At 44.4% G+C, this 13,116-nt stretch overlaps 1 protein-coding gene across 2 annotated transcripts in view; it reads left to right on the plus strand.

The window, feature by feature from the left end:
* Positions 1 to 2,980: 2,980 nt before the first annotated feature.
* TMCC1 (transmembrane and coiled-coil domain family 1) overlaps positions 2,981 to 13,116 on the plus strand; it is a 511,044-nt gene continuing 500,908 nt past the window's right edge. Inside the window, exons 1-2 of one of the 2 annotated variants that reach the window (XM_085624460.1) lie at positions 2,981 to 3,191; positions 7,370 to 7,467. The gene's annotated coding sequence lies outside the window, so the exon portion shown is untranslated. The remainder of the gene's footprint in view (positions 3,192 to 7,369; positions 7,468 to 13,116) is intronic. The other variant, XM_085624459.1, reaches the window with a different exon arrangement.

Raw genomic sequence — 13,116 nt, forward strand, 5'->3', positions numbered from 1 at the left:
GGTTCAAAGTGGGGAGATTTGCATATCAAAAGAAAGTTGAGGCTTGTGTGAAACCATACAATGCCGTGGACTTCATAGGATACAAAGCAAGACATTTTAGCCCATCGTGTCAACTGGCCTGTTACTGCTGTGTGCAACATTCAGCTTAGACGGACATTCTTACTGGACCAGCTTTGCCTTTCATCCCTTATAGTTTGAAATGGGCAGTGTAAATTTGGGGTAATCTGCACCCACAGGTGACCTAGTCCTGTATGGTCGTCCCCTGAGAAGGAGTTACAATGTGAAACAATGCCGTTGCTCTCGCCTAAATCCTTCTAGATAGTACTCCGCATTCAAACCAACATCCTTCAAAAGGGGCATTTTGATTTAAAATAAACGCAAGATTTACTATGCCGACTGTCTCCTACAAGTACAAACAAACATAAAAAAATGTAAATAAAAACCAATAACTTATTACTTTTTACAAAGTCATGCAACTGATAACACATATTAGAAACATCGATTTGTGTTTTCACAGAGGTACTTTCAGTCCAGAAGACTCTTTACTTGGCGCTTTTCAATGGCATGCTGTACCTCTCACTTTACACCCAACATGCCCTTCACAACCATTGGCAGGTCGGCACGCTGATGTGGCCATGCGGGAAGACATACATTAGGTCAGTAATGTTTGTTCATTGCATGGCCTCTGTGCTGGACACCTGCACAGCTGGCATGCCTTTGAGTGCTTGCTGGGAATGGGTGGCGGACAGGGTCTGTCTGAGGGACAGCCAGAGGGTTCACACTGCAGAAATGTTTTTCTTTTATATGGTGCGCATGTAGTCCGAGTTGACTTCAGTGAGTTTTAAATAAAGGCACAATAGACACTGTACATTATGCACATTCTGAGCCGAAACAACTAAATCACGACGCCTCGTCGGAAGTAGTAAGCACGGTTGGATTGGTAACGCGGGCACTCAGGCAATGCCCGAGGGGCCGGTGTCCAGTTCCAGCCGTGGGCTGCTTTATTGAGCAGTCTGGGGGCGAATTGGGTGGTTTCTGCGTTGTTCGGATACTGCCAGCGGCCCAGTGGGCCTGAGCGGCCTTTCTGGAGGCAGTTGGGCGTTCATTACCTCTCTTTTATCAACGGGCAGAGGTGTCACTCCCTTTCTCTTGCTGGGCCGGCCCATTAATATATGCTGATTGAGCAGGGGCAGGGGGCCTGAGCAGAAGTGGCCTCACTTGTTTTCAGGTGCGTTTCACCAGTGTAAACAAATCTGTGCATTCTTCTTTAATCCCCCCCCCTTTTTTTTTATAAAATTTGGCTGAAGCAGTGTTTTGCGGAAAGACAATATGCAAATGTGGGCCACTTTTTTTTTTCAGCATGCACGGGCTGATTTTTAAACCCAATCCAACCCTAGTAGTAAGTGCTATATAAATAAATTACCATCCACACGTGTCATCATTACAGAAGTGCTCTCTCGATTAACGAAGGTTGTGAGTGAAGAATTTGAAGACCCACAGGACGCGGGAGCAACAGGGCTAGAAGAGGCGCGAGATTTAACCCCTTCCATGCTGCGCAGATTCCGCCGCTGTGCTGACGGAATCTTGCGCGGGCGTGGTCATGACGGAACGGTTCCGTCATGAGCACAGCTCAACCGTGGCTCATGACGGAACCGTTCCGTCATGAGCACCGAAGGGGTTAAAACAAGCATTAGCAATGCAATAGGTCTTGCATTTGCTAGAGTTTGAGCTATTGGCATTGTTAAATGACAATGCCTTTCATTTATGTGGTGGTTTTTAAAACATAAATAAAAGAAATTGTCATTTACAATGCCAATAGCTTAAACTCTTGCAAATGCAAGACCTATTGCATTGCAAATGCTTGTTTATTTAATTAGCAGCCGGGTCATTAGGGCAACTGTGGAACATACTTTAAAGTGCATGCTAATCGCATTTACTGCTATATTCAATGTTTCAAGTTTGAAGGCGATTTTACTAATGTTTTTACCAAGAATAATGAAAGTGGAACCGGATGGCGGCTGATATGGTGCTGGGGACCAAGGTCAGCTGTGAGAATAAGGTGCACTTGAGAGGGGTGGTAGAAAAGTATCCATCAAGCCTGTAAGGGAGTGAGCTGCAGTCAGGTGGAGATAGTAATGAAGAGGGATTCTCCTTCAAGGCCCGCACATAGGGAGCCCGAGTAGTGTCATTTGCCTGATACGCCCACCTCAGAAACCTTCTTTTCCCATCAAAGGGGCATTACAAGGAAAAAAACACTTTTTGAGAATTATAACATTTAGAAATAGATTTGGAAAAGAGTGCGTTTTACTGGGCCTTGTAAGACTAAGAAGAGATAAAGCAGGCCTGGCTAGACATAAAAGTGACAAATCAGGCCCACAGTGGCCCACCCGAATGTATCCTTGGCCCACCCAAATAGAAATTCCCGGAGCCGGACCTGCCTTACACAACAGCAAGTGCTGAAAAGATCAGTCCAGTGCCCTAGATCGGTAGGTTCCAATGCTTAGTCCCATCCTAAACAAAAACTGGGCGCTGGTTGGGAGCCATCAAGTCCACCAGCAAAGTGCTGAATGGCGGGCCAGCCTGCCGCACAGAGCATTTTTATTATTTATTTATTTAATGCGTTTTTATATAGCGCGGACTTTACCCGAAGGTGTCAGAGCGCTTCACAATATCAGTGTTTGCAGCATCCTGTGGAATACCTCTCCTAAGGAAGGATTTGGTGCAAAACTGTGGGTATCGATAACCACTGTCCAGACTGCCGGCACACACTGTCTTCACGCCGGTGAGGTGACGCAGCACCGCACACACGCCTTCCTCGCAGAGAGAAAGCCGCGCTCCGCGCGAGGGAAGGTTGGGCAGCACACGCACCACCCTTAACGTCGCAAGCACGTCACACGCACAGTCCTTGCAGGAGCCCTGTCCGCGCGACATTCGGAGGCGGCGACAAACAGGCCCTAGAGCGGCTCAATTTACAGGAGTGCCGTGGGGGAGGAGCCAGCCACAAGAGGCGTTCGTGACGCAGGGTACAGGCCGGGTGGTTCTTGGCGGCGGAAGGCACCTTGACATGGAGCACTGGAGTCTCCCAGCTGCCTCGGGCCCGGACGCCGGCTCACTGAGAGGCAGCACAGGCGGAGCCCTCCAGTGAAGAGCCGGGGGACCTGTCAACGGTCGAAAGGCGGGGCGTGCTGCCGGTAAGTGCCAGACAGAGGGACCTCTGTCAATACGGTGGGACCCTGCTACCCTCGATGGGCCGCTCTGCAGCGGCAGTTATCCCCCACCCCCCCTCCAGCTGCGGTGCCAGACCGGGCTAACGTGCGGTAGCGGGCTACCAGCGCCCGAAGACCCCGCAGTGAGCGAGTCCCTCCGTCTTGTAATCGTGGTTTCCTGCAAGGCTAGTCTTTAAAGCAATTCCTTTTACGTCTGCGCCGTGATGCCACCAGAGAGACCGGTAGAAATGCGGGTACGCTCGGCATTTTAACTGCAATATGCATGCCAGACCCACTTCAAAATAGGGATATGCTTGTTTTTAACGATCAATGCCTGGACAGACAGTCGAAACCTGGCACTGTCTCGGCAAGGCCCCGCCTCGTAGGGATGCATCCATCGCATCAGCAAGCACGGCTCCTGCTTGTCTTATCACTGTAGAGATCGGAGACTGCCTGTACCCACAGGCCAGGCTGTGACAGATGAGAGGTCGGGGCAGGGAGAGAGGATGTCTGTGTTGCAGAGATTGTGTTTTCGTCGCTCCAGAGGGAGCCTGTGCATTGTACCCTCCCTGTCCTTTTACGTTTGAATTGGCAAGCGTGAAAGCAGTCTATGGCTGGTGACTCACGCTCAGCTGCAGGTGCACTGAACAGTTTCCCTTTACGCTGGCTGAAAGGAGCATGGGATGGAATTGAAAAGGTGGAAGGAAGGGCATCTGTGAGTGGATGCGTTGGATCTTAAAGAGGAAATTGTCATTTTGCGAAATGCGCGTGTCTGCTGCGAAAAGTGATGCGGGGCCGTACCCTGGATTACATCAGGCCATTAGGAAGATTCATAGTTATAATCTGTCATTTGTGTCACACCGACGAAGGATTTTTCCTTGACCTGTTCTCAGCCCTCAATTAGTAGAGGCAGGCAGACCCGTTCCTATTTTTGTTAATGGCAAATGCTCATGAATCTTAGCACACTTAAACAATCAACACCCCCCCCCCCCCCCTCCTAAGAATTTAGCTCTTTCGACATGGTTGGTTACATTCTGCTTGCAAGTAGTGAGTACTGCAGTGAGCGGGTATGTCGACGTAGACATCTTACCTAAGATGAGTGGCCCATCTCGTTGATAGTGGTATAGGCGCATGTGTGTTTTCCCTCTCCCCTTGGTTGACAGCTTTGTAACACTTCATCTTGTCATCGGATGGTATTTGGTGGTGCTTAGTACCGTTTTCAACTACTGCTACAGTGAGCATTCTTATTCTATAAAGAGGTTCACTGTTTCCATGATTTTTATTTTTTTGTGAGTTTTGCTTATTGGACATTGAGTATTACCAGGGTGCATTGAGGGCTACGGAGAGCTGAGGGAATTATAATTTAATGTGCCATTGATAACACCCATCATGCTCTCAGTCTAATTTCTTAGTATTTCAATGAAATGGAGCATCAAGAATTTTATCGAGTGTTTTAGATGGGGGGGGGGAGAGAGAGAAAGTAATACTTAATGCAGTGGTATGGCTAAAGACAGCAACAACCCTGCCTTTCTCATCTAAGAGCACTGAAAAGTTGTGAGGCTTATGAACTTAAAAACCTTATACGTGAAAACAATTTCTTGGGTGTCGTTCGGTCAGGATTTAGATCTGTTTGCAAAACAGAGACTGCAGTGTAGCAAGTAGTTGATGACGCTTCGCACATGCTCGACTCTGGAGCCTCCTATTTATTTGCCTGGCTTTATGCTTGTCCCTCAAAATGAACATAATACTTTATTTGTAAAATTAATAGATAGTATGGTTGATGAATGAAACTGTAATTGATTTGCACTCTATATTACTAAGATGAAGTGGAAAAACTCACTCTTGCTGTATACTCAACCCCCCATCCCTACAAGGAGTGCCTCAGAACTCTGCACTGACTTTCTTTAATGCATACATTTAGGCCCTTATGGCACTCCTCTGCTGTTGAGGCGTTTTTTCCCCCCATTGATATGATAACCAAACTGTTGTATTTTAGAGTTTATCTTTGCACCATATCAATGTGTTAACAGACCCTTGACTGCAAACCATCTGTTTATGGATGATCCACCTCCACCTTAAACTCAATTTTTCTAAAATTACATTTCTACTAATTTCTTTCCTCCTGGCTTCTCCTAAATACCATTCTTGTTCAATCCTTGTTAGACTCTCTGAATGTTCTTCAGTGCAAGCCATCACTTATCAAGTGCATAAAATCATTAGGAATCTGTTTCAGTGCTCAAATTAGTAACTTTGTCAGCAATGCCCTAAAAAAACTGAGACACCTGGAAGAAATAAAATGTAATGTTTCAGAATCTGATGTAATTTGTGTTCATTGTTCTAGTTGTATTATAATACTATCTTTTAGTCTTAGCCAGGTGTAATTTCATACTAGATAGTACACACCTATATCTTTTAGAGATGGCTTAAGTGCGGTGGGAAGGCTGGTCACCTGAGCAAATGCTTCAACCACATTATTTCTATCCTCATTCACCAGTATCTTCTGATTGACACTAGAATAATTTACAAGACAACCTATGTATTGTTCAAAGCCTTCTAGTTAAATGTCCCATTTTATCTGGCTCGTAAATTGACTGTAGTTGTAGGAATTCATAGTCTTCTACGATCTAAGACTCTTTATTTGGAGCGTTCTCCCTTTAAGAAACAGTGTATTTGGTGACATGGCCAAAGTGGTGGATCTACTTTCCTGAGTTCCAACTAATGAAAATGTAGTGTGGTGGCTAAACCACGAAGGAACAAACCCCTGACCTGGCGAAGCACGGTAGTGGGTCTAGTAAGTGGTTTCAGTGACAAACGGAGTCTCTCCTTCAATATGGTCAACTGTAGCTGAAGATAAAGCATTGGAAGCAGATGCCCCTCTCCTCCCCGAACAACTTGCAGAATAATTATTTGTAATATAACTGAACCTCAGCTAGAGCAACAATGGTGAGTTGGAAATGGATGGATTTCTCATTAGAACACAGTGGGGCTAGATGATTAATGGGTCCCCCAGGATTATCCCAAACTTCTGAAGCAGTGCTCTCTTCACAAGAGACTTAAAAATGCTTGTCAGCCCTGGGCTCTCTCTAATTGTATGGTAAGTCAAGCATACAGAATGCTGAACGGAGATAGAGAATTGGACACACAGAGAAAGAGGGCTGTGAATCATGGGCTCACGCAGTTATAGGAAGGAAATTAAAGATTAAAGGAGTGGAGAGTGATGGTGGATTTTTTGAAAGAAAAGCTGATGTGAGTGGAGTGCTAGGGTTACACTCTGAAAAAGCCGCAGTGGATATCAGTAGAAAGATAGCAGTGCTGCAGGAATGAGAATCTACCCAGACAGAATCCATGTAATTGTTGTTCTGCAGGAGAGCGGATAATATCTCCTCGCTGCCACAAAAGTGAGTTGATTCATTGTTTACAGGCAGCCACTAGAGTTTCAAATGGCACAGTGAGAGGTTTTCAAAGTGAAGGTGCGGCGATAAGAGAGTTGCTATTCTGTCCGAGGTCTCTATGGTGCTCGAGACCGAGAACACATATGGAGGACATTTGTGGTAATTTGACTAATTCCTTTTCAACACCGAAGCGCCACAGACCTTGGAGTATGTGTCTGAATGAAAGATGTATAGAGAGGGTTCAATATTTCCTGAAGAGCACATTGAGACAGCTCCGTCACACAGTCTGCCTACAAAAATGTTCTGCTTAGAGAAGCAAAACGAGAACATGAAATTACCATCACCTTGGACTCCTGCAGGATCCAAGTAGGAGCAACAGTGCAAGAAGAGTATCTAGAGGACCCACAAAATGAGACCACAAGAGTATGTTACTGATCTCTCAACTTGATTCAGAAGAAACCTAGTTAGCATTGAAGATTTGAGTCCAAATTTGATTCCCATCAAGTAAGCAGCACATGCTCTTTTGTAATGTTTTAAGGTAGTCTGTTTGTTCTGAGAGGAGGACACTGAAGTCAAAGGATACCTGAAGGTTCGACAGAAGCTTACTTGTGATGACCTCAGCTCATTTTGGTTGTTCCAGGCCCTCTATATTAGCCCCCCCCCCCATTTATTTTCACCGTCATTGCCCGACACTAGATGCCGGCCCCTTAAGTCTGGTTCTCCAAACCCTTCACTTTTATTTAAATACATTTTTTTATTTTTATTTTGTAGATGACACGTACAGACAGATATCAAAACCGTAACTTCAATCGCATAAAACAAAGCCACCACCGACAGAATCCCACCATCCCCGATGTACCATGTTGGAGGTAATAAATAATGTTGACGTTTCGTGAAACCTATCTTCACCTTGGAGCCCAGAAACAAGGACAATATAGTATATGCTCGATTAGGGAATATCCCTGTTCTCAATAGTGTCATTATCATCGATGGATAGTAGGGTGGGGTCATGTGCAGTGTCCCAGAGATCTAACCCATAGTATCGTCTCCATGGACCCCAGACTTTATGGAATTGTTTTGGGCAGCCACTGCTCAGATACGTGGTATGGTAAGCGGTCATGTAAAGGTCCATCCCCCTTGTCCAGTCCTGTATCGTCGGATTTTCCTCCACACCCCATCGTCTGGCAACTTCCCGCTTGGCCACAGACAGGCCCAGAGAGGTGAAGAGTAATTGGGCCGTGTTAAAGCCAACCTTACTCAGGATCCCCAGGAGGACAGATCCAGGGTCGACCTGCCGCGACACCCCCAGTATCGTCCCCAACACTCTTAATTATAGCCTCCCAATAGGCTTGTATAGCGGGGCAAGCCCATTTCGTGTGATTAAATAACCCTTAACATCTCTAGAAGTAAGACAGTATGGTATCTCAGACCTGCCCATCTTATGTAGTTTCTCCCTCTCATAGTATATTCTGTGTAGAATTGTATATTGGACAAGGCGCAGCCTTACTTTGATGGCTATCTCTCTGGGGTGCATTAGGGCCGCTTCCCAATCTATATCCTCTAAGGGCCCCACGTCTTTCTCCTGTAGACTACCAAATTTGTCTGGCATGTTGTTTATGGTTTTGTATGTGAACGAGACTGTCTTCCCTACGAGCTCCTCCTGTAGTAGTCTCCCCTCTAGTGGAGCATATTCAGGTAAGTCCTCTGCCTGCTACGTATGGTTCAACTGTGCATACTTAATAAATTGGGATCTGTGTAGACCATATTCCTGACTAATTATGGGTCAAAGTTTAAGTGCGCCCCATTCCAGGATATCGCCTATCGTAGAGATGCCTAACAGATCCCAGACTTCGAATCCCTTTAATTTGCGCAGTTCCTTGAATCACCCACCTTCCCAGAGCGGCGCAGCCTTTGTAACCCAGTTTGTTCATCCTATTGTGTTTGTTGCTCTCTCCCATCCCACTAGGGTAACTTTTGTTGCCGGCAAAAAATGGGTAGTTCCCTTTCCACCATAGAGGTAGTGTAAATACGTATGGAACCCCGTTGATTCTCTTTCCAGTCGATATGTAGGGTGGTCCCATGCCCGGTGTAACCATTCATTTATGGTTACACCGGGCATGGTTTATGAGCCGCCCAGTATTAGGCCTCCATATTCGGTTAAGCAATCCCGACATTGTAGGGGTTTCGCAGTAGCATTTTTAGTGCAATCTGGGATGACCTCCCTGCCACAATAGGGATCTGAGGTCGCTCTCCAGCCTGGTGAACACTGAAGGAGTGGGTGGTACATGTTTTGCAGAGTGTATAGCAGTTGGGGCAGGGTAATCATTTTAAAGATGGCCCCTCTCCCAATCAAAGAGTGGGGGAGGTCTCTCTATGTCTTGTTTGAAATTCTGTTGGACCATCCCAAGATTGTGGAGCCTACACCACTCTGTGTAGGGCGATAAAAGTTGCCAGGTGCTGAAAGCTTTCAGGTACAACCCTTAGGTCTCCAGGTAGTGGTAACTGGGTCGGGGGTCCACTGGGGCAGTAGAGCTTGGACTTATTCTAGTTTATCCAGAGTGACTTCCATACTTTTCTATGGGATCGAATATAACAGGAATTGTGGTGCCGGGGTTGGTGACGTAGAGGAGGATGTCATCTGTATAGAGGGAAATCTTTTCTTCTTCTTTGCTGGTGGGAGCTATCCTGAAACCACGGATTTCAGGATGGTACGGGATGCCGCAGGCAAGTGACTCAAGGTGGAGCATGAAGAGAAGTGGCAAAAGTGGACATCTGTCTCATCCCCTGGCCAATGGGGAAGGCTGCCTATACCACCCCATTTACTTTAACTGTGGCAGTGGGCATATTATAAAGTAGTGCTATCCAACTGTGGAATTTGGGGCTTATGCCAAATTTGACCAGTGTGCACCTCAAAAACTGGCCAATGTACAGCATTGAACACTTTTTCCGTGGCTAACGATAGAAATATGTTTGGTGGGTCCAGGTCCAAATGCAAAAAACAACAGTTGATGGACAGAATGTAGAACAATGTCATACATTCACCCCAGTACAGAGATCTGGGCCTAAATCCATCGTGTTTTTTGCTCACCATGCCGTTCCAGTTTGAACCCAGCCATATGCAAATCAGTCTTGACCCTGTGCCTCATGGGAACAGTCCAGCCCAAACTGCCAGGCCAGGTACTCCCTGGTCCTTCACCTTCATCCACAAGTTATGGGTCCTACGAAGGTTTAATCTGGTGGCGTGTCTTGGCATAAAGCCTGACTATTTTTCATGAACAAGAGATGTGATATATTTGAGGAGGTGGGCCGCTAAAATTGTTGCAAACCCTTCACATTGATGTTGATTGTTCCCTTTTAGAAGTCTGGGACACCATATGGTCTCAGCAAAAAACATTTTGTACATGCCTTATTGAAATAGGAGCTAGTCTCTGGGGAAGATATGCCTCATTTTTAAGACCATATCGAAACGTGGACTGCACAAGTGTGCTGATTTGTGGTTGGAGCGTACGAACTGTAGTTGCTAGAGGTTACCAATCGTATCCTGGGGTCATAATAGCGTTTTATTGTTTGTGATGCATATTGAGCTTTTTTACAATGAGTTGTGTTCTGCGCTCTAGGCCATTATGTTGACATCTTCAAAACCAAATGGTTATTACACAAAAAAGAAATAACACACTTGAGCTCTGTCTGGTAGTGTGCCCAAGATTTGGAACTCCCTACCTCCTACTCGGGAAAATCGGATCTTTTCACACCTTTAAAAAAAATTACTGAAAAGCCTTCCATTTCCAGGCTACCTAGAAGTCGGAAGGCTTAAACAGCGTCTCGCAGCTTCTCCTGCTAGTATTGGCGATAAATGACTCCACAGCTCTCTCTCGTGTTACATTATTTACAACATTCCTTTTAGGTCCCTCTGGTACGTTTCATTCACTGTTTTAATGAACATGTATTACTGTTAAATAAATGTGTTCAAAATATTGTACTGTTGTATACTTTGCTATGTGCTTCCATGCAGTATATTTCACTTTGCTATTTATTTACTATGCTGTTCTTATGAAAATGCTTTAGCTGTGTTTTTATACTATCACTTTCTGTTGTTACTATTTTAGGCCTTGTTCATTGGCATTAGCAAACGTGATGGGTATCATACTTATTAGAGAAATACCCACTTTTGATGTAGAAGTTCAGAATGTCATAATCGAAATGCAGTTTTACTTGAGTGAAACCATTGTCTGCAAAAGAAATGACATTTTACAAGCATGTCCACCATTTACACATTCAATACACTTTGGAGATATTCAGTGTAAAATAAAAAGCCTTCCATTGTAGTGTGCACTAGATGATTTGGGGATTCATCTAATCTTTTATTTGTTAAAATGTATGTCTTTCCCCCTTAAGTTACATGTTTATGTTGAAATTGTAAGGGATGACGAAAGTCAACTTTTAGGGCCTCATGTAGGTAGCATACCAGTTACCACTTCTTAAATACCGAACGTTACCGAATCGGTATTTAAGAAGTGGTAACTCGTATGTAGGTAAAGTGTCGGTAATTTTTACCGATTCGTTAAAATTCGGTAATTACCGAATCGGTAAATACCGATTCGGTAATGGGGGGAACACATGCAAGGGTGGCAGGGTGTCACATTGACACCCTGTTGCACCCCTGATTCGGCCATGTGTGCACATGTGGCACACATACATGCCCTAAGGGCATGTATGTCTGCCACATTGCACACTGCTAAGCGCTTAAAACTGCTTACACACATCCATTAATTATTTACCACCAACTATTAGTTGGTGGTAAATACCGACTCCTAAAAACACCCACACACTCCCCCTACATCTCATTTCTGTATTCGGAATTTACCGAATCGGTAAAATTACCGATTCGGTAATTTTACCGATTCGGTAAATTACCGAATACAGAAATGAGCCCCCTACATACCAAAAGCCAAAATACCGGTCGGTAACGGTATAATTACCGAAAATCGGCCGTTACCGACCGGTATTTGGCGACCTACATGAGGCCCTTAGTGTCAAGTATTGTGGTAATCTGTAGGATCTTTGTTAAAGAGGCCTTGCAGAAGTATGCAAGACCCATCTGTAGCTGAAAGAAGATCAGAGAGCGTGAGGGGAGGTGCACTGCTTATGTGGCGAAGGTATGCACGCCAAGGTACACGTGTACTAAGCACCATTGAAAAAGGCACAGTAGAAAATGGTCATCGCCACACTTGCCTTCTTGTAAACAGGTGACTAAATTCCAGGATGAATGTTTATATTTGAATGACCACAACTAGCAATAGTTGAAGGTTTACAGATTTAGTGATGGACACGAAATTCAGTTGCGGACTTCTAACCATAGTTAAGCTAAGTTTACATTTTCTCGTTTTTGCTTCTTGAATCGGATTCTGCTGGTGAAAAAAAGATTCTGATCAAAGGTTGCCAAGAAGGGTTATCTGTAGCTAGATCAATGACAGTCACCACACATGACTTGTAGATGCATGCTATGGATACATCCAGCTTTTGATGAACTGGTTTAAAGTCTTGCTGAGAGGAAGCAAACTTGCATATTTATTGACTGGTATTTCGAAAACCTGCCAAAACATGTTTTTTAACCACACCCATTTTTTAATGCAAACTCGGCTTGACTATCGGGACATACGTGTGGAAGATTATCATTTCACTACTTAAGGGATGTTTTCCGCACTTTATTTTACAAGTTGAATATATGTTGAACACTGGTTGAATTTGTCTGCTGACTCCATAAAAGACCTTTAAATGAGAAAATAACTTGTTTTCTTTAGAGAAAATGGCATCAGACCTTTCACTAAGGCGTATTTTACACATAATAAAGCCGCAATGGAATCTGCCAATATGCATTTAGTAGGTAAACAGTGATCTGGGAAGAGTCCAGAGGGGTAAGATTGCCTAAATGTGTTTACTTTTTGTAATTTTCAGGCGAAGAGTTGCTAGAGAGCTGCCTGAGATGACAATGTTAGAGCAAACCTAGCCAATAGGCAGCACTTTGCTGTTGGGTATTGTCATTACTTTCGAAATGAGAACGTTTGAGGCAGGGTTGCTTAGTTAATAACAAAAGGATTGCTTTGCAGCTACTTATAGAAAATGTTAATAGCTGTCTTGTTTATTAGGACATCTTCTCAATTGGCCTTACGAAATGACATCCTTCTGCCTGGTAGCCAATATTACTGTGGACAGCTAATATTTACTCGCGTGTGGGAAAGTATAGTTTTCCCCAGTACTGATGAGATTAAAATAATAGTTGTACACACATTCTAACCAAATTGATGTAGGTATACCATGCATATTGAGAGGCCCTTTAGACTTACAGTGCTGACTTGAATGTTCATGAACAGTGTTTTCGAAGTAATACATTTATTGGGGGTTACCTAAAGGACAGACAGCTGATAAATAACCTTCGCCAGGAAGATATATAATTTTATCTATTTTCATACGAACTTCAGACTCTGCCATTCATTTGGGCAGTACAGCTCAATAATGAG

This window comes from Triturus cristatus, chromosome 9, assembly GCF_964204655.1.
Source record: "Triturus cristatus chromosome 9, aTriCri1.1, whole genome shotgun sequence".
Lineage (NCBI taxonomy): Eukaryota > Metazoa > Chordata > Amphibia > Caudata > Salamandridae > Triturus > Triturus cristatus.